This window comes from Syngnathus acus, chromosome 3, assembly GCF_901709675.1.
Source record: "Syngnathus acus chromosome 3, fSynAcu1.2, whole genome shotgun sequence".
Classification (NCBI taxonomy): domain Eukaryota; kingdom Metazoa; phylum Chordata; class Actinopteri; order Syngnathiformes; family Syngnathidae; genus Syngnathus; species Syngnathus acus.
Genome location: NC_051089.1, coordinates 4,931,313 through 4,954,415, shown reverse-complemented (window position 1 = coordinate 4,954,415; position 23,103 = coordinate 4,931,313). Strand labels below are relative to the sequence as shown.

Here is a 23,103-nt window from a genome sequence, read left to right as displayed (position 1 = left end):
TTTTCTGCAAAATGGCTTAATAGTAGAAAAATGCTATCTGTTCGCTCTCGTATCAAGACACTGCAGCGACACACACACACACACACACACACACACCAATTTTGTTGGCTTAGTAGAAGTCCCTTGAAATTGTCCATGTGTGCAAATGCGGCTGAGAGTTCAACCAGATTAGATATGGGACCGTCTTTACTTGCTTTTGTTTCTGATGGGGCACTGCAAAATGGTAGGAATGTGTTTGTTGTTGTTGTTGCAGTGTTATAGGAGGAGGAGGGTGGGGGTAAAACATTTGCATGGCCAATGTGTACACAAACACATACAAGCCCCCCGCTGTGTTTAATACACTCTTAGGCCTGTGATATTCACACCTATCAGACCAGAATGCCCGTCCAGACTGGTCCATTTGGCATGCAGATGGCCCTCCTGGTAAAAGTGTGGTGTAATTGGTGCAAAACCGTGCCACTGTGAGTCCTAGCAGCCGTGCTAGTGGGTGGGGGGAACCATTTTCTGGACAAAGGGCAGGCGTTTTTTTTTTTTTTGGCTCCATAGTAAATCGCCGAGGAGAGCCTATATTGCACGAGGCCATATGTTCACCACATCTTGGAGCAGCCTGTATGTCTTTGTGCGCGTTGCTGCAGGGTCATACGTCTTTGTGCGCCATGTGTTATGGTGTGACATGGCCATTATGGATGAGTGCTGACAGCCGGTGGAATGGCCACAGACAGAGAGCTTGTACTTGTTGTGTTAACACTGGCGGGGACACAATAATCTGCTACTTGTAAAGCAGGTATCGTCCTGACACAACCATTATTGTGTCCATATGGTAATGAGGACTGGGGAGGGACTGGGAAATAGATTTAGAAGAGGCTGGTCCTGGGCCATGGCCTGAGATGGAAGTTGGGGGGGGGGGGTAGAGGGAGGTGGGAATGGGGGCATTAGGTTTGTTCTCTTGCATCACTGAGCACTGAAGAGTTGTCTAAATTGCCACAATACAAATTAGCTAAGCTGAAGAATGGGCGAGGGAGGGGTGAAGCAGATGACAAGTCTGCAGATTTAACTCCAAAAATACAATGAGCCCCTCCTTCGTCCTGCCCACATCCTCCTCTCCGAGCAGCCACTCAGGATTGGAATTAAAAGAAAGCAAGACGGCCATGTTGTTGGTGTCTTCTAATGAAGCAAGTGAAAATTCAAGTCAATAGAGCAATTCATTAACAAATCAAAGTCCCAAAGGGCCCCGGCAGCATGGTCGTGTTTGTGAAAAGCCATGTTTGGAATGGAAGCCCATATGCTGAGGGTCAGGCGGAGTTAGCTGAGCAGGGGCTTTGTGCAAACGTCGACCATTCAGCAAGGCTGTTTAGATCGCCGCTGTGTAACGCGGCAAAGGCTCACACAACAGAACTTCCATATGGTCCATGAAAATTGATCTCCTTTTTTCTTAAGGATTGGCTTTGAGCTGCCATGCTTTATATTCTTTCTATAGATATGTAGAATTCCACTATTGATTGACAGTTTGGAATTTCGGGTCAAAATATCATTAAGCTTTCCTGTTAGCATAGACGGTAACGAACGATAAGCTAGCTAGCACAGAGAAAACATGGAAACTCAGCACAGGAAGGTTCAAAATGTATTCACAGAACTCTAAGATTTATAGTGGCTATGCCTAAGATCTCTCAACTTTCTCATTGAAAACATTATTAATTATTCCCTGTCGTCAATCAGTTCCTCTATTGTCAATCCAGAAAACTTAATCGAATCAAAAGTTGCAGATGTCCAAATTAGTGCTCCAAATGGTTGGGCTCATTCTTTACCTGTGAGCCAACATTCCTCTTTCCGTCATGTTGCTCATGTGTGCTTTGGGCTCTACCCAGACCCCCCCCCCCCAACTCCCTACTACCTCCTGCCCTCGCTTCTCTCCTCCGCCTGCAGTGAACCTTTCAGGGGACTTTAAGAACTTCTCGCAACCGTGGCGTTGATGTTGTTCCACATGGACGTGAGGGCAGTACTGATGTGAGCGAAGCCCCATTGAGACGGCAGTGACCCGCTGAAGAGGATTCCAGCCTGGAGGGCACTTCACATGACTCTTTCAAATCCGCACAAATAAAGCTCTTTATGGCCTGAAAGTGGCCCCCACAGAATGAGTGCTACAGAGCCCCCTGAAAAGCCCAACACGATTGTCATGGATATTACATGACACAAGCAACAACGGGCCGAGGAGACAAGTGTAGACGGGGAACAAAACTCGAGCAGACTTTTCCGTGCGGTGGGCCAGGGAATGTTGACAGGCCGCTGAATGGTCTGTTTAACCCTTTGAAAGTGAATGGAGGCTCCCTGAAACAAATGCATTCTGATAGACTTTGTACGCACCAGGGACACAAAAAGTACACTAAGCCCCCGCGAAAGGGAAGCAGGCAGAAGGCGAGAGACGAAAATAAGATTGGAAAGGTGGGAACGTGTTTGCGCCAGATTCCATCAGCCGGGCTCCTTCCATTTTCTGGCTCCAACGCGTCCCTTTTGAGCTCGGCGGAGAGATGATTTAAGCCTTGACTGGGCTCTCGCATCCGTTTGGACTGAGCCTATTTAGAATTTTAGACAGACTGTTTGTTCACAAGAGTATGCTGCGGTTTGATGGAGAATGTCAAGCCTGAAGTAAACACTATTCCTCTTGGCACCGGTGCTCATTCATTCGAGCGGCTGAAGGAAAAAAAAACTTCTTTATCGACGCGCAGGAAGGGGAGGGAATGTATACTTGAGTGACAGCTACATAGAAAAGAACTACTTGCCCACAGGCCTTAGTAGAGGGAGGGTGGGGGGAACTAATAATAACATCATTAAAAAATGCTAATCACCACCATGCTAATGCTTTACTTTGTAATTAAACTTTGCTCTAAAACAGATATTACTCCTGCTGATTTAAAATTGGGCCAATGTGACAGTTATGGGGGCCTTTAATTGCAAAACTGCTCAGCATTGCTAATTGTTCCACGGGTGATTGAGGTAACGCTCCGCCAGGGTACTCCATCAAGGCAGGCGAGGGAGCGGCGGCCTCTCTGGCAGCATCACCTTCGGGCACCTGTGCATTCGCTGTATCATCACCGTGATTTATGTATTGGTGTCATACTGTGTGTATTCATTCTAATGTGTTTGATCTGTCAATATTTAATTCTGACAATAGTTTTGTAGGATTATATATAAGAAAAAACATTCCTAAAAAAAAAAATTGGGGGAATTTGGTGTTAAATGTCATGTTACCTAGGTGGAACCCTCGGATGTATTACTTTTCTACCTATGCTTGTAACGTTCGTATTGTAAATCATCTTTCGCCATTGAAATGAATAGAAACACATTTAATTTGTTCCAGCCTTGCCCTCCTCTCCAAAAAAATTGCAAAATGCATCTTCATTACATCTTAACCCAGTCATAACGTACAGTATTGACGTCAATAATAATTAATAGGAATGTAATTGGAATGTAAAAAAAAATCAGTTGGCATTGTGCTGCTCCTCCAGGTATGCCCACCTTTGCCAATTCAGTGTTTCTCCTTTTATATGGTAACTGTAAAGATTTGACTTGAGTCAGTTGTGCAGTACCAACTATGCCACTTCAAAGTGACGGGGCATTCTAATGTTGGCCCCCGTAGCCAAACTCAACAGCAAAGTACTGCAGCTAATCCATCAATTTCCACTCTCAAAACATCCTCTCCGGAAATCCCCCTCCCAAACTTCTGCCTGCCGACGGTAATTCAGAACTTTCAGAAAGTGCACAGTGAGGTAGAGAAATGTGCTTAGTTCAGCTCCATCTAGTCACGGCAGCGTAGTTTTGAGTGGGAGCAGACACTGCTGCCATCGTGGGGAGGGTTTTGCCGTGTTTGTGTCGGCGCCACTTCCTGCCTTGGTGACAGTGTGAGGTGCATTGAGATGTCCTGATTCTCGGAAGCCTGCCATCGTTAACGCCGTTGTGAGGCCAGCCAATTATGCCTTCAGCATGCAAATGTCTCGCAGAGAAAGAGAGCGGGAGTGAATGGGGTTGGAAGGGGGGGACTAAGACAAAGATTCAATGAGGTCTGTGAGGGCTTCCCGTTTGCGCCCCACTCCAGTCTAAGACTCTTGTTTAATTGCCGTGTTTACCCGGCGACTACATCCCATGTCATTAGCACACAGTGTAGTGTCATTTGTGTTGTCACACTATTCCGCGGCGCCACGAGGTCATTATCACTGTGACTGGCTTGAGTGGAGAAAATTGACATATTTTACATGAGGAAGTCACTGATACCCTGCGAGAAGTTATTTTCCATGCCGCCTTCAAACAGCCATGGGGCCAATTAATTTCTGATTGGTCCAAATCCTGATGAGGGCTGTTGCTCTTAATGGGCTCAGTTTCACATCGCTCCCTGCTTGCAACAGGGTCTGACAAAAGAACATTTATAATTACAAAATGGATATGCATAGAAGTAATATATTCCTGATGGAATAACAACAAAGCTATAATTCCAAGTAATCCAGTTTCGAAGAAAATTGGACTTGTTTGCAGTAAGATGTGTGCTTTGCAAGCACTGTCGAGTTGCCCTTGAGCCAAGCAATAAATGCAATCCACTAAATCTCCTCTAGTGCTAGTCCTAGTTACAATTACAAGTTGAGCATCAAAAGTCACAATTGGGAGACAAATGTGTTACCACCAATATAACATAATTACAAAATGTAGGTCTCTGTTAATCTATACATTTTAATAGTTTTATTTTATTATTATTTTTTCATTATTATTTTACAAATCACAAGTTATACTATATATGTGTTATTTAATGAGTATTAAGTACAGTCCTTCATTTTGTTTGTTTTTAATATTTATTTTTTGTGTATTTATTTACTTGTTGTGAGGCAGCTTCTTCGGAAATGTATGCTTTTATAAAATGATATAATTTAAGGAAGCATTTGCAAAAGGCAGGTATATAGTGGTTTGAACAAAAGATGAGATAATTCGCGAATTATACCAACAGAATGCATTCATATAAATCGTGTATTCCACTGAAAATAAATTTACATATTTTTGTATGCATTTCTTGGATTTACACACCTTTGAGGCTGTGCCAGCGCTAACAGTGAAGTGGGAGGAGAGCGCGAGTAAACATCGGTGGGAGTGGGAGGTGACTCTCTGACTGCCCGGTCAACACAGGTGGCACATTCACAGGAAACACATTTAATTATGCTCCTTGGTAACAATGCGTTGTCCTTACAGCGGCTGACATCGGTGTTGACAAAGGCCGCCGCCGCATTCTAATCAGCAAACAAAATGCAGCCGAGCGCCCCCCTAGGCCCTACCGGCGTATCATTAGCCAACCACCTCCTTGTATTCAGGGGAGGAAGCGACAGAGTACAGAAGTGTCATACAGCATCACGCCATCAGGCAGCCAGAACTCGCCTCCCACCCCGGGAGGCAGAGGATGACCAATTGACGGACAGACGAGGGAGGGGACAACGGCGCTTGCCCTACCCGCGCCGTCCCACTAGGGCCCGGTTTAACAAGAGGGCTGACAGGCTGCAGCTGGGTCCTGCCTAACGAAGGCGGGGACATTAGCGCGGCCCTGTGCGTCTGTCTCATTAAAAGACATCAGCCTTCCTTTCCCGCACTGGCCGCGCACTTCCGTGACAGCTCCCCCCCACCACTCCGGTGGCGGGCAGGTGACGGGAGGAGATGTTGACATAAGAGTGCGGCGAGGGACAGGGGTCAAATGTAAGGGAGACCCCTGTCTCGGGGACAGTGATGACCTCGTTAGGGGCCCCTGACAAAAGAGGAACTGTCTCGGGGTGGCGGTGTACGCAGGGGAGGGTGACATCGCGGCCAGCTCGACCACTGACACGCCGGTGCTCGCTAATGAGCATCAAAGCGGCTGTCCTTCAACTCGTAATGAGGACATGTGAAGACAGTATCACACCGTAACATGGACTGTAACTGCAGTCTAGACAGTCCAGACAGCAATAATGGAAAATATGAGAGGAATATTTAAAGGAGCCGCTTGCACTCTGTTGTTATCTCCAGACCGTTTATCCTGTTCCAGGTTTGGGACAAGCCACCGGGCCAAAGAGGTTTTGGGCCTAAATCTTGCCTTAGGCCTTTCTGTCTGATTTGGCATGTTCTTTACGTGCTATAGGTGCTTCTAAAACATCATTATTAGGTTAATTGAAAACTCAAGGATGTGAATGAAAGTGTGATAAATAAAGGCACGTGCTGTATAATTTAGGTTTACAGCTGGAATGGATTAATTGCTTTTCCATTCATTTCAATAGAAACCATTACCTTGACTTATGAACATTTCAAGTTACAGCCACATGAAACCAATTATGCTCATAACTTGAGGTATTATTGTAATCTACTTGGGAAATTCATGTTTCTAAACCTTTATTTAGTGGAACAAATTATATGAGGTGCTATATACAGGAAATGTGTAATTATTATACGAGGGATTTAAACTGCCAACCCCCTGGGGGACACTCGTGTGTGTGCGCACAACAGTGTGGGCATCCCTGTTTTAGTCGTACCCAAACATGATAAGTCCACATTCCCAAGGCCACAACCGGAAACCTAACCACTGGACCACTGTGCTCCCCCTTGCATTTTCCACTTGCCCTCACACTAACCGACACTTGAGTGCTTATTCATCATGTGAAACCAGATTCATGAACATTCCTAATTATGCAAAAGGGTCCCAGCGCAGCGGCATTAAGCGCCCGCTCGCTCGCTCAAACCGACTGCTTGTATACACTTCCCAGCATCCTTCCTCTGCTCACGCGGTCTCCAGAGCTCGTCTTAAAAGAGGAGGATGAATGGCGTGATGAACTGCGGGTTACACGTCTGTTTGATCCGGTGATAACGAGGGGGCTGGAGGAATCATCTATCCGCAATAATCCCCCCGACTCAGGAGAGATGCGCCGAAACACGCCAGCGGATGACAGATGCACACACTTATCACCATATTCAGCAAGGGCCTTCATTATCACTGTAATGTGAAGCTGGGGAGCCCGCAACCAAAATGTCCAATTATTCAGCGTCTCGTTTATCAGCCCCGGCTTCACACGCTCGGGCTTTAGACGGGCCAAAACTAGAAGCAGACAGCCCATGTTGTTTGTTGTCATTGGAGGAGTGGGCATGTCAAACACACACACATTTAAAGGAGAGGTTATCAAAAAAAGAAGATGACACCAATGGATTTACACTGCATGGTTCAAGTGACATTTTTTTGCGCTCAAATTGCACACTTTGGATATGGGTCATGGCGGTGTCAATAGAAAAAATACTATGGGATCATATATCTTTAGATCACAATCAGCCCGCTTCCAAATGTGGATCTAAATAAGACACATATTATATATCTGTCAACGCAAGTGCAGTGTAAACACACAGATTATATACTATATACGCCGCTAATGCTAGCTTGGTGTCATGGAATACAGCCATTGCTAACATACACACCCGTGTCTCCCAAAACAAAAATAAAAAAATAAAAATAAATTGAAACTAAAGTTCAAGAATGATCTAAACATACAATATGAGAGGCACGTGCACTTATAAATATTTTTGTCATATTTTGGATCTACCCTAGTTCTTTCTATAATTTCTACCTTTTATTAATCCATGTTGTCTTTGACTTTTGACATTTATGAAGTTATTTACATACAATTTGGGCATAAGCAATTGTTTCATGTGTTTTGTTCATGTAAACACAACCAAATTGGATATGTGTCACTTGAAATGTAGATGGGAAATAGACAGTCAATATGAGTATTAAATTGGAATGGTGCACAGTGTAAATCCGGCCTCATTTGCCGTAACATTTCCTCCTCTTCTTCAGTCACCGTGAAGTCGAGGATCCCATTTCCTGCCGAAGTCCGTGTCAGGATAATCATGTCACCATTTACATTTGCCAGAAAAGAGTATGGTGATGAGATGAAGAGTCAGCAGGAGGTGTGACACACACACATAGACACAGATACACAATGACAAATCAAACCGAACACAATCGCAAAACGCGCCTGTCCACGGTGTCACAGGACAGTCTGAAGTCACGTCACCCGTTTCGATTAGAAGGCTGTCGCCGCCGTCGATGTTGTTGTGCTTGCAAATGAAAGGCTGAGGCGAAACGAATGAACAAAACAAACGCGCTAATGATTATTTAGACAGCGGAAACATGAGGCAATTTTGGCTGATTATCACGACAATGTCTGCCAATGACGCTATTGTTAGCATACTGGCCCAAGCTCGGGGGGAGGGAAAAAAAAAACTGAGTGATTGAGAACAAAGCGGGGACAGCTGAACCCTTCATCTTTTATTCATTACATAAATGACATTTTAACAAGAGAAAATTCCTCATTATTGCTTCATTGTACTGTATTAGATCTCTGTCTCGCAGTTTGATAGAGTGATGGCGCTTTTATGAATATCAATATGTTTAGACAGAAGGGCTGGTGAAGACCTCAGCCAAGGTCAAAGATATATGTTATGACAACAGCCACAGTGATAACACAGCAATCAGGTCAATAGATGGTGAGAGGAGCCAAAAAATTTATTTTTATGATGAGTTGTGATGTATATCTTTTTAATTGCTCAGAAAAAAATAAAAATGAACACACCATGCAACAAACAATGTAAATTTCAGCGACATTGAGTCAGAAGTGCTGGCTATTCCCTAGAACCAAAAATCGTACTGTCCAGTTGTTATTCTCTTTGGAACCAGAATGAGTTTGTTCATTAAAAAAAAAAAGTTGAAAAAACAAACACACTTTTTACAAAGATTATACAAGCTTCATGAATTGTTCTGATATATTCACATAGATTTACAATGCCTGCAAACATTATGCTATTTCCGTGAGCCTTTTAGTTAGAACTGCAATTGTGTGTTAGCATGAAGCTAACTGCTGTTTGGTCATAATTATTGTGAAATACATTATATTGTTAAAAATATGACTGCAAGATGTTGCTTATTCCTGAAAGGAAGCACAGTAATTATTTAGTAACTAGTTAGAAGCGTAATGATAATTGGAAATTAGCAACTTAGCAGGTGCTCCGTCTTTCATTTTTCTGCTACGGGTTTGTGTCCTGATCATAAAACACATTTCAGCATTTCTATTCATCACACTATAGTCTCCAACGCACCGGTGCATTTGGATTTACATTTTTTTTCCCTGAGAAATCTACATGTCAGTCACCCGCGAGGCGAGTGCCGCCTGACAAGTGAGAATACTTTATTCAAATTGGTCTTGGGCGGCCGAGAGCAGACGACGGTAAACGTCTGAATGCCAAATGAGGTATTTATGAAAAACTGAGCCACGTTGTCCTCCATCCTAAAGAAGCATTACGCTCGCACGAGACGGGGAAAGTGGAAATGTTGACCTTTTGCGCCCAGGAGTATGGACACACAAACACACACACACACACTTCACCATCTCAGCTCTGGGGATGTTATCTCAAATAATTACCGTCGGCTTCCCTTGTCCCCACCGGTGGCTACTTGTGAGCGGGTAGCAAACAACAGCGGGTCACCGTGGACAGGCTCCATGCAGGAGGAAGTGAGTGTTAGCAGAGTGGAAGATCTAAAACCGGCCTCCTATGGCCCTGGCAACGGCTCTTAATTAACCACCCAGGTATTCTTGAGCCGTACGGCCCGCTGCCCGGCCGGCCATATGGCTGGAGCGGCGCCACGTTCCTAATTGCCAGGGGAAGCGCTGCATCAAAAAGAGCTCAGCCAACATAAAGCTTGTGTAAATTATTTTTAATGGTTCCCTTCTGGCAGGGGCGCGTGTTTGTCATCTCAAAAAGAGCGGCCAGGGCGATCTATTTACCCTTGACCCCTCTTTTTTTTTTTGCTCCCCGTGTGACGGCGTGACCTGTCTACCTGATTCCCGCTTGCCTCACACACACACACACACACACACACACAGACACACACACAGACGGGCTGAAGAGCCATTAGCTCAGTCAGCCAACAACTATCCCCCTTGCCCCACCTCCTCATGAATTGAATGAGCGGTTATAATGCAAAAATTGCCAAGCGCTAATTCTTAATGACTCATTGCTGTTCAACTTTATTGGTCACCTCATTGCTGTAAATCCAACGCGTTAAATACTAACTAAATATGCCCTCGTTGCTAAATGTAACCTTAAAGAAGAACAGGTGGTACAATTAAGACTGTGTTCACACTTGCAGAATACATTTAAATGCACTCCAATGTTGAAAGTTAAAACTTTACAGGAGGTCCTCGGTTTATGATGGAGGTCAGTTCCAGCAATAGTCTTTGGACGAAAAAAGTTGCCCGGTAGATTTAAGCAGATATGTGTGAAATTGGTCCCGCTTGCCCCTTCACCCACCTTTGCTCCCTCCCTGGATCTCGCTTTCATTTCCCCCCTTAGTTTATTTTGCTAATCATCCCAGCAGGGTTCCGGCAGGGATAAAGTAAGCAGCTCATTGCAGTTTTCCGCTTGTGTTATTTTTGACCGTCCTTCTTGTGCAAGGATGTTGCAAAGATGAGGGTGGTGAGAAGGTGCCGGTGAACAAAACCCCACCCTAACACCCCTCCTCACCTCCCAGTCTATTTTACAATATGTCAGGAACACAGGACATTTCCATGCCCCCTCCCACCACCTCCTGCGGGTCTCAAGCCAGGCCATCGGTGAGCTGTTTTTATAAGGAAGCGAGCCAGCAATCTGGTCAGAGCGACCTCACATCTGCCTCGCTAATGAGAAGGCTGGCGTCCTCCCAATTCGCTTCCCTGTAAACTGTCCTGTATACCCGCACGGGTCACATACACTGTGAGGTCAACTTGCAAAACACAAGGGAGGCTCAAGGCAGCACAAACGCAAACATGCATAAACTGTGTAAGTGATTTTACAAAAACGAGTTATGTTGTGATTTGACCTTCAAACAACTACTTTGAAATTGTGTGGACGATACAGAGAATATCAGCACCGACTATACTATTGGAAGACGGGCCTTACAGTTTACACACAACCACAGCAGATTTTAAATAAGATTTCACATGTAATTTAGGTCTAGTACTTTACAGGTTTCATAAAAATGTCATTTACTATTTAGGAGTTTATGCTAAATGCCATTTTCAGAGGTTACACAACTGTGAAGATAACATTTTTTTTAATACTGTCATTTTTATGGTTCTTGCTGCCTAGTCTTTTGTCATCAGTCAGTGAAAAACATGCTCGATTGGGTTTAAATCATGTTTCACATTCTAACTTGCTATCATGGTTTGTTTCGGATCATTAGCCATCCCCGGCCATTTTGTAGGATTTGGCTCAGTAACCACATGATCAATAAACACCAGCGAGCTTGCTCCATTAACAGCTACTGTAAGCCATGTCCAAAGGCCTTCACCATGTTTAACGCATAATCTAGGATGGAATCGAACGATCTGTTCCTTACCTTCTTTATACCTTACAGAAACCAACAACGCAAATGATCTGAAGTGTACGAGAAGGAACGGTGACCATGTTGTCATAGGATTTGGAAAATGTTGGATTCAAGATGGAGGCCTTGAAGTTAAGGTAAGGAGTGACTTGTCAAAATATGTTTAACTAAAATAGAATAGCTGAACTCCTGTCAATTGATACTTAAAATTGCCTTTACAGGCAAATGTTAGCTTGACAAAATTCTAACTGTAGTTTGTTGGAAAATAAAAACGGTTTTGTACTAAAGTCATAAATTGTTCTTCCCAATGACTTTATTCAGAGAATGAAAACACATCCCCAAACACACATTCACATAAGTGTCTTCCCCAAATATGGACCATAAACCTCCGGAAAACTCACAAACTCAAAACCCCAGCTGCTCCTTAGTCCAAACTCTGGTTTAATGACTTGGTTGATGCTTGGTACCGCACACAGTGCACTTGAGTGGAAATGAAAGCATAATTGCCGCCATAGATCCAACACACAGTGAAAATAATACGAGCACGCCTTCATGCATTTAACCGCACCATCAGCCCCCCCCCCCCCCTTTCTCTGTCTCTTGACGACATCAGAGTCATTACCGCACTATATTTTAATGGTGTTTTCCCCCCCAAACTTCACGCAGGCGAGTCACGCTATCGGGCGTAAGTGTCGCCAAACACACCCCCGTGCATTGACTTGATCTGCTGCCAGTTTAATGTACCTACGCTGTGAAGCAGCTCCAAATCTCTTGATTGGCGCTTTCTGCATCTTAGGCCAAATGAGACGGTGACACAGGCGGCTCGTTCCCGGTTTTAATGAGCCTCGTGCAGCGAAACAGGGAATGAGATATCGGCCAACGCGGGCTAATCTAAAATGGCCTAAAACAGCGGGGCCGTGAATTACGCAAAAGACATGCATGCCTGAAACAGAAAACACTTTGTAAAGCAGCCTTTTTGTGCTGGCACTTTGACTTCCATTTACAGCGCTTAAAGTTTGTCTGGACAAGCCTCTTCTATCTGTCTGCTTTGCAAACACGCAAGTAATTCTGCAGTGTTGTGATCTTGAATTAATCTCCCATTCCTCTCTGGTAGCAAATGTAAGTCTTATTTTTAGTTATTCTTGCTTGAGTATGTAGATCACTTATGTCAAACTCAAGGCATGAGGGCCAAATACGGCCCACCACATCATTTTATTTGGCCCGCGATGACAAATCAAATTCATGTCAGTACTAAAATTGCAAATTGTCTTCATTTTTGAAAAGAATGAGATATTGCATTTTTTACTATTTATCTTTTTAAAAATATTCGATAATTGTTTTACTTGTCTCAGATTTGAAAACTGTTTTTTCGTCAGTTTGTTATGTACGCTACACTGTATATAATACGAGCCATTCATACATTTATTTTGATTGATAGTCATAATGGCCCTCTGAAGAAAACTATGACGACAATGCAGCCCGCGACAAACATTAGTTTGACACCCCTGATGTAGATAATGATACTTGATTGATACTTGAGTGAGTCTTTCCCACAAGTCACTCAAAGGCTGAGATGACTCATTCATCTCTGTACTGACTGACAAACTATAGAAAAAGAGCCACAATAATTGGTCAACTGGAAACAGATGAGTTCCTTCCAATGTTCCGAACGCTTTTGAAGAGCACTTCTCTCCTTTAGGCAGAGGCTTTTGTTGCGTTGATCATCTGCTTGTCATGCCGATTTAGTCGAGCCAAATGAAACTCGCAGGTGCTCAGGGGCCCCTATTCTTGGACCAGACAATGGAAGGGGGAACCATCGCTACCTCAGTTTTATGTCTTCGGGAATTAGATTAGTGGTTTTGTATGGTGGTGCATCACAGGAGTAAATCGTGAACATAGCCAGGTTTCACAACTGACAGTCCAAAAAAGTTTGAGATTTAGAAATGCCTTTCTGTTGTCCACAAATGTGCCTTGACATTTAGTTCAAATAACTCCCCCAAAACTGCTCCAATTGCTTTGATTTGCCACTCCAGTTGTTTGTCCACAAAGCTAATGCAGTGATTCATAAATGTGTAAAACTGAGAAGATGACAAGCAAACAACAGCAGCGCATTAAAAGACTTCCGAAATACATCCCGGATTCTAAAAACTTAATTTCAAAACAACAACAAAAGTGATGTGATATGTTTTGAAGGGATGGCGTTTCATGTTGACAAACGGCGGCGTATTTGACGCCAACTTGGTGCCAAAGCAAGCCGTGATCACACAGACAACAAGAGAGCGGCCGTGTAAACATTGCGGCACAAAAGAAACGTTGAAAAGTGACGATGGGTTTGCGATGACGGCTGATGGATGCTTTGAAAACGCGAGCGTTGTCGCGTGCTAGTGACTCACAGCTGCTCTGATATCTCTTTTGCTAACAGGCTCATTTAGAGTTATGCCGTCTGTCTCGTGGCGTGATAAAAACTCTTCTTCTCGAGCGCTGAAAGCGGGCAAAATGATCTTATTTTAAAAGTTGCACGTTTTAATATCTAGACGCTTGGGTATACGCTCGGCGGTGTGATCAATGGCTCTGTTAAATTATGGTGCCACACGGCGGCGCGAAGGGGGAGAAATTCATTACCGCTTGGTCGTTTCCTCCCAAAACAAAAACATTTCATTGGAACGGAAAAGCTAAATTAATATTGGCTTTGCACGAAGCCGATTTTATTTCCTAAAGAACTGCCTCCCCCCGCTTCATCCGCCGCATGAAGGATTGAACGTGAGACTTGAGTAAAATGACTTCCGCACAAACACACACTCATCTAATTTCACTCCCCTTGTTTCTTTGCTTTTGTCACAGCTACAAACACACAAAGCAACACGCCGCATACGCATAGCAAACGCATTTCATCCTTCCTTTCACCAAAAGGCCTTTGTTTCTCCATGATGCCTCGCCATCAAAGCCGCCTTCTAGTCTCACTGTTGACTCTGGATGAGGCTTTTTGACGTCACCACATTTAACTGTGTCAAAGTCTGCACATCAAGGGTGCGCTTGGCTCGTTTGATGAGCAAACGGTGTGAGGATTGTAACGAATAAACAAACGTCCGATATGTCTGCAGGTAAATACGGCATCAAATTATAATGTTGGAACAATAAGTGTCTCTTTACGAGACTTCATTTTTAAATGCAAATGGATAAAATGCCAAATACTAGTTTACGGCGGTTGTCGTAGCTTAAAGGTAAAATATATTATTGGGATATTTTCAAGGAAAGTTTTGCTTCACCTAAACTACAATCCCGATCCTCCTTCAAGTCTGTTTGTGCCAGCGCCGCTTGCTTCATTAATCCGTTTCGCCGTCTGACTCGGCTTCTCATATAACTGATTTATTCGGCTCCCTCATCATCAAGTATTTGTTTATGGTGAAAACATAAAAACAATCAGGATTGTGATGTGCGAAGGATAGCGTTGCGCACGGCTATTTATTTGCCCATAAAGACCCTATGCAAAGTCATCCCAAACGGATGCGGGGAAGGTCAGGGGCACGAGCAAGGAGAAGAGAAATGGGGGCTTATGTGTGCCATGGCTTTGAATAGCTGATGAAGTCCCATTAAAAGTTTTATAAACATGGCTGAGGCTTATTGAGTGCCAATGAAATACGCACCTTGTTTCCCCCGCTGCTGACTAGCCAAACATGGAATAAACACGTCCAATAGCTTGCTATGAAAATCTCTGAATCCAATTTTTTTTTCAAAGCTATTTATACCTTTTCATTCAAATGAAAGACTCAGGTCCATAAAGTGAATTATAAATTAGTAGCTTAGAATAGGCTAGTAAAAGTCAGAACAGCAAATGTGATAATAGCCTTTCTTATTTTACTACCTTTTTAATTTTGATATTGTTTCATCAACATTGTGTGTATAGTTTAGGTAAACATCAATTTGGGTCAAAATCAAACCCACTTATGTCCTGAATTTTCAACTTTACTGTTTGTAGTTTGAACTTTTTCGTCTTTCCTGGAAAGGCTTGTCTCAGCGTTTAGGGGAGTCCAAAAGTCATGAGATCAAACACTAATGTTGGATGAGGCCTGGCTTTTTGTCTCCACTTTAATTCATCCCAAAGGTGTTTGGTGAGGTCTGGATTCTGTGCAGACCAGTCAAGAGCCATAACAGACTTTCTCATGCATGACTTTTTTCGTACTGGTACACATATTGGGACGGAACGTAGCTTTAACCATAAACGGAACTCTTATAGAGTGTACTATTCATAAAATGAATGATGAAAAAATTTGATTTTGTGGTACTGTATTATGATAAGACCCCACCCCCCCAAAAAAAACAAGAAAATGGCAGTCAGGTTGTAACATGACATCAAATCAATATTAGTTACTACTGTCGCTCGGAGTACAAAATGACAATCCTCATATCTACATTTGTCATTGGAGTGTGGAAGAATTCTATTTTTATTTATCTCACCAACAAAGACATTGTCACGGGTTGACGTGAAGACAGCTCAATCAAAGCACGACGCAAAAGTAGCCATGATCGATGATGAGATGCAAACATAGAGGATTTAGTGAGAGGCGTGGAGATTTATTTGCTTAGCTGCCACTGCAAAGTTGATGTCTGACGACCAATGTAAATTGATGATCATTTTTGTTTTCACCTGTCTATCATCAAATTAAACTCGATGAATTCAGGTCACACTATTCAAGTTTAAATCAAGCACATGCAAGACCTTCCCCTTGAAGAAGCAGTGAGCCAGACATCATATATACTGTATTTGCATACATTTAATCCCCCGCTAACACCCAGACACATATGTTATGCACCACACAGACACACACAGACTGCATGTGCGAGTACACAAACAATTTCAGAGGTGCCCCCCCTCCCCCCAACGCCATATGCCCCAGACGAAAAATTGCACATAGCCTTCAAAATACGATGTTTGGGTCAAGCCAACTTGCACTCCTAAGTAATTTATAATACGCTTTTACTCTGAGGCATTGCGCAATCTTATTATGATTAGATTTTTGCATATTTAACAACAGTTTTTAATTAGAAGGTGTTTTATTATTCATGCACATAATTTGAGGCGAGCTCAGGCTGTTGAGGACGGGGAAAAAAAAAAGGTGAGCAAAAGCCAAAAGATGTAGATTTGATCTTTTTGTGTGTTTATTTGCTTGTAAGTGAATCCAGACAGTAGTCTTCTAATGGCTCTTTTAATTTAGCTAATAGTTATCATGTTGGGTACCTTTATGCGTTTGCTCACTTCCTAGCCATGGGAGTTGTTCCCCAGTGCTGAAGCTGAATGAAGAAGTGTGCTTTGGCTTGCGTCGTGGTAGATTTATTTTTTTCTTTTTTCCGGCAGCTCCTTGATGTATTATTAAAATTGGAAATGGACTCTGGGGACACCATCTAGTTATGTGCTTTCATTTGCCGAATAAACCAAGCGTTGTTTTCATCTTTGCTCATGATTGTTAATGGCGCCGTTGATGAGAGGGGTGTGTGTGTGTGTGTTTGCTCCCGCTCTCTTTATCGGCGCACGCCCGTCATTACTCTGGCCAAATAACCCAAGCTGCTGATTTTGTTTTAGGTTTTCAATTAGTCATTTGTCTGAGCACATCTGTTCCTGGCAAAGGCCCAGAGCGCGGACGACCCACTCGGTCTGGTGCGGCTCGCCAGCAGCCGGGCCTGTCAAGGGGGGGGCGGGGCTTAGAGGTGATGAGCACTTCGGAGCTCCTCAGGGGTGCGTCCCGGGTCCCCTCACATTTTACAGCCAAGTCTACAGAGAAAAGGTGCATCCAAAAAACAAAAGTACACCCACCGTCTGGCCAAGTTCCTGATTTTCTGCTCGGGTAAAGCCCGCACGCAGACTTGAACGTGTGGCACTGCTTCCAAAGATTTAACTTCACACCCCGCCACTGGTTATTGTCCACATTCATCTCCTGATATATTTTATTTGCTTTTAATAATTTATGTATCACAGTCTGCTTATTCCCTCCCTTCTCGCAAGTACTAAATTGATGAATATAAAATGCGCCGTCTTTTGAAGGGTTGTTTAAATGTGCACTGTTGCAAGTAAACTGCCTATTTCCTGAGTGAAGTCGACGTGTTTAACTTTGTTCATTTTCTCTCACACTGGGATGTGCGCACACATCTTTTTAGCATATTATACAATGTGTTCGTACGTTTCCTTCTACTACAATGGATGTCATTAACTTCCTCCATTGAGCCCCAGCGGAAAGCATTATTTTAAAGTAATGTTATGTGTTCTTTATGGTATTTACAAATAAAATGGTTCATGATTCATTTTTGGCATTTTCGTTTCATAGCATGGCCTCGAAAGGTTGACATTGTGATAATTAGGTACGATCTTGGGGCCAAAGTTTTGTGGGGAAAAATGTGCTTTGCCATGGCTGAAACTTACAAACTGCAGGAACTGGCTAAGGTTAAATGGACACATTTATTCCTAATAAAAGCCTGATTGGAATAAAACGCTTAATTTACGTAGGGAATATTCTGATCAGATCAAGAAAATTCCAATTATGATTTCATGAGAATCAGAATGAGAAAGGTGTTTTTTGTCTATTGATAATCCCTTCAGTGCAGAAGTAAACACATATTCCGACATTTCGGAACAAACCGCCTTTACCATGCACGTCTGTGACGTCAGTAATAAGGGAGAGCAAACAATAAAGAAGCTAGAAATAAAAACCATGCATCCAAGATGAGATTACAGTTTTTGACAGTTCTGTTGGTGTGTTGAGCGATCTAAGATGACAGGAGGGTTAGATTTATGTCTTCAAAAGTCAGCAGAAGCACAGTTTGTCTGTGGTCAGCGGTTTTCTGAGGGAGCGAGCGCGCCTGACGCCTCCATCATATTAAATGGCGGTCTATTTTTGGGGTGGGCGACACAGGCGTCCCGGCCCAGTCGAGCCGTAGCCAATCTCTGATTGTCGAGAGTTCAGGGAGGGTTCAGTCAGCAGCACCGTCGGGTCTGACTGATCCTAGAGGGACTCCCACTAGGCTTTAATAAAACATTTTGCTCATTGTGGAAAGTAATGACCAACAATGTAAACTTGTGACTCGACAACAGATGTTGGCATGCTTACTGGAAACAAGGTGCTGTAAAATTAATTTCATTTGAATTATTTACTGCATGCATTACGTGCTTGAGGAAGTAGGTGGGGGCGACGGGGCGGGTTCGCTTGGCAACAACAACAGAAACATATTCAATTAGAGGTGAAGTAGTGGGATGAAAGGGTGGGGGGGGCGGGTAATGGTGGGGGATATGGCATAGAGAACGATCGCATGTGTTTGCTCTTGAAATTCCAAAATGGGAATCAGAGCCACCACTGTTGACATCACCCTTGTGATTCATATTTAATAGGATTTATTATTTCATAGTGTCACTTCAAAGGTTGTGCTCGCGTAAACTTGCCCGGAATGTTTCTCCACGATAAAATTGAGCCAAATGAATATCTGGAGAAGTGCATGACACTGAGAAGATTGTGATTAAAGGACATTTGAGTGAGACTTCATTGATATGATTCATGTTTGTCATTGCACGTATTGCACATAAAGCATATTAGCTACGACAAGATGCAGATATAAAAGGACAGCTAACGAAATGCAATTAATTTTAATTATAAGACTCCACTTGCCGTGGTATCAGTCGGCAGTCGGCTGCGTGACGCCATGACAGAAGCACAAACGTGGATTTCCTTCATCGCCCTCAGGCCGCAGCCGAACAGCACGTAGCTGCTGTTGTACCGCCGCGTTGTGGAAAAATAACAGCGGGCGCTATTTATACAATAATGTTTCCTCCTAGCCATTGCCCCCCCACGTGCGTTATTCATCTACGTGTTTATTTTCTTTTTGTTGGTTGTGCAAAGGTTGTCTTTGTTTGCAATGGTTCTGCAGAACAGTTCAGCTGAGTGTGAAGTGCTGGGATACAGGAAGTGGGCTTACTCTTTCACCCGAGACCTGTGATAAATGGAGACACAACAATAGTGTATCCTGTGACCTGGAACCTCAGCTGCTGACATCAACTTGTCCGCAACTTTACGCGTCCTCTTCTTTCCCCAAAGATTGCCTTATCAGCTTCACCGATTTACCGTTCAGAGGTTATGTCTAACGCGCACGTTAGGTTAATTGAAGACTCGAAAAGAGGTGGAAGTGCAACTGGGGCCAAGCAGAACTCACTTTAAAAAATAACAAATATTTGTGTTTATCGCTGAGGTTGATCCAGCAAAGTGAGACCTAGCTTGTATAGCCAGCTCGCGAACTAGCTAGCTCGAAAGGAGGCGAATAGTCCCAGCTAGCAAGGAGTTATGGCAAAAACAGACGTAACAATATGATTCTGATTTGTAAGTAATTCGTTAGTGTCAACAAGAATAACAAATTGGGATTTGGGGAGTGAGTCTGTGCCCTTGTAATAATCATTATGCGTCCAGTATTAGTCTAACTGCTGCCTTGTACACAACAGAAATCATTTAAAGTTCACAGTTCAAATCAAGTGAGGAAGAAAAGAACGCTATACACAAAACACAACCAGCTGTGGCAGAGCAGAGATGAGTGCTGCATCAGCACAACACACACACACAGACACACACGCACACACACACAAAAAACCCATTAGCCAAGCAGTCTGAAGTTTCACTCACACTTATGTATTATTACTAAAAATCCGACAAAGGGTTTTGCACGTCTGTCTTTGGGATCCACATTTCACCGCAACATCCGTCTGTCAGCACACTGTCTCCGTGATTCTCCGAGTCATGAGTATGACTCATTCCAGCGCAATGCCACATGTTCCCGGCACGACTTGATCCAAACCGGCTTTATGCATTATTTGTCCAGCACTTAAAAAAAGAAAAGTGAAGCTTGTCAGCTTATTCGCGGTACACCACAAGCGTCGCCATCGAATCACTTCCACGTCCCCACATGGCAACACACTCGACCGACGTGGCCGCTTAGTCGTTACATTGTCACATGCCAAAATGTCTGACTCATCCAAATCACATTATCTCAATATTTGCTCACAAGTGACTGAATAAAATAAAAAATGTCATTGAAGAAATACTCCACATGCATGTGAATGCATGCGGATTATTTCCTTATTGGAAACTCGCAAGTGCAGACAAAGCTCAAATAAACATATCTGACATGATAACTTACTCAGATGTCAACTACATAGTATTTATTAATGGTATTATGGTTTTAACAGTATTATATTTACATTTAAGTTTGACAATCACTCAATCTGAGATTTATTTAAGGTTAGCCAAATCTTTGCAGAAGTAGGCTAATGGCAATTTTCTTCAGCAACCAGCTAATGAAAATACAAATTGTCTTTACTTTTCTCTTCACATTCTTGGATTATAGTAGGCCTTGTTTGGTCGTCACGTCCAACCGACAATCTTTGTCATCATCATGGTAATGAAAATCTATATCCATCTAACAGGAATAGAAAAATCTCACTTCAACCACATTATTACAAGAGGTTGCCATGTGTGCTATAGTACTTGATCCTTTGTTGTTGTTGTTTTTTTAACCAAAGAATGACATTTTATTAAGACACCTGTACACTTTAATTGTTTAAATATGATTAATAAAGATTGTTTAAAATTATTTCATAATTAATTCAATATTGAAAGTCCAGCACACACATTAAATTTGACTAAAAAGTAGAGCATTTCAGTGTTGATTAATAATCCTAGAGCGGACCAGCCTGGACACATTTTGTTTACTACTAAACTTGCTTTTAATGTTACTGTTGAAATTAAACGTTTAGAGTTTTGACAATGTTGAATTTAGTTTTGTTGTACTACTGTCTAACACAATCATTGACTTATTGCTGTCCAATTGCATTTACCATAAGGAAAGTAACCCGTGCACTCTATAGAGGGGGTTACTACTATTCTTTACTTGTGCTTTAAAGACAACATATTAATTCCTGTAATCTGCATATGGATCAGAACAATTTGCCTTCACACAGCTCGGGACAGCCGTGCCTATTCAGAACGCATTAGACAGAGTGTGACACTGTCACGCTGGCAGATGTTCTCTCCATTCCCAACCTATTTCCTTGTCACTAAACCACCAAAGCTCCCCCTTTGCTCCCTTCACTCGTCTTCCCTCCCCACGACGGCGCGCAAACACACGGCGAAAGACAAAGGGAAACAAGATGAATTATAATACCAAGTGTGGTCCCAGCTGTATTGAGGGGTGTTTGCAAGGGGTGGTTGGGGGGGGAGTATTTTTTTTTTTGTTCTGCTTGGAAATATTTCTCACTTTTTGCACGGAGCACGCTCTGCTCCCACATGTATTGTCTGGCTGTGATCATGTGTCAGAGTGGTACAAGTGGGATGCGGGGCCGGGTGCCCGGCAGGCTTGTCTGAAGCAGACGGCTTGTTTGCGTGTACTTAACAGCTCCTCACAGCTGTGTTCTCTCCAAATGTAACAGGAGAAGACCTCATCCATCAGAACGTCGCATTCCCCCATACGCCGACCGCCCCCCCTTCTCCACACTCCGGCTTTCTTACTCCTCTTACCCCCCTGCCTTCACGGCTGCCCTCCATTTTTTCGTTCAAGTGCCTCCATTGCGCAAATGTCAGCAAACAGGCGAGAGGTCGCGTCGGAGGTCAGCTTGCGAATGGCAGCGTTAGGTCGCCTTTTTTGTCTTTTCAAGTGGGTGTGCATTTCTCAAGGAGTTGCTTATGAGCAAGATGTCCAGGCTAGACACATGTTTAAGGGGGACGGAGGGGAGGGGGGGACTGTGACAGCTCACATGCAGCTGGGCGAACATTAACCTGCCAACAAAAGGGTCTGTAAGCTTACATTCATACACAACTCCAAGCTCGAACGCAAGCTGTTCTGTGATTTGCTCCAAGTTTAAAACTTTTTGACAGTATGATAATATACTATAATATAAAAGATAAATTATACCTTCCAGGATTAAAGTGTTGCCATCATTTAACCCTCATGTGGCATTTTAACTGCCTTTCTTGGTCATACAAAAGAAGACAAAACTAAACCTAAAATGAAAGAAAAATATTAAAACTCTTAAAATGAAGGAAAAATGAGGATGCGTAAATAATAAGTTTTATTTGATTTTTAACAGTGTTACACGTTGCTATCAGGCAGGTAGCTGAATTGGGAGCTAGCTGTTAGCACTAGAAGCTAAAGCTGAACACATGAATAATATAAACATGCCATTAAAGGGCCTTTTCAAAACTGCCAAAGACCTGTCTAAAGTATGTTGGAGCAAAGATGAACTTTTTTTTGAACAAAATTCCCTCCCTGCTTTGTGTCTTGCTCCCAGGTTACTAGCACGCACGTCATTTCCACGCATCGCCCTGCCATTAGTCAGTAAGCGTACGTCGTAACCTTTATGCCACTGATTAACCCCGAGGTCTGCATAGGAGGTGGGAGGAAAAGTTTACAAAGACAAAAAAAAAAATCACTTTTGCGCAGTGTCTCACCCACCATCTCCGTTCTCTGGTCAGTACGCAGCCTGTTGATGTTCCACTTTGATTTCACATACAAGACGATAAATTAAGGGGCATTTATCAAAGTCACTTTGTTGCTGCCTGCTAAAAGCCACTTTATGCATAAATTACATTGCAGGAAAAAATACTTTTAGCTGTTTGAAGTCGACAAGTAGGATTTACTTATGGCGGGACTGATACATTTAAATATGCTTTGAATTTTAA

General features: G+C 43.1%; 1 long non-coding RNA gene across 1 annotated transcript in view; it reads left to right on the top strand.

Moving 5' to 3' along the window:
- Positions 1 to 11,434: 11,434 nt before the first annotated feature.
- LOC119120633 overlaps positions 11,435 to 23,103 on the top strand; it is a 95,589-nt gene continuing 83,920 nt past the window's right edge. Inside the window, exon 1 of the long non-coding RNA XR_005097555.1 lies at positions 11,435 to 11,538. This is a non-coding gene — a long non-coding RNA (uncharacterized LOC119120633). The remainder of the gene's footprint in view (positions 11,539 to 23,103) is intronic.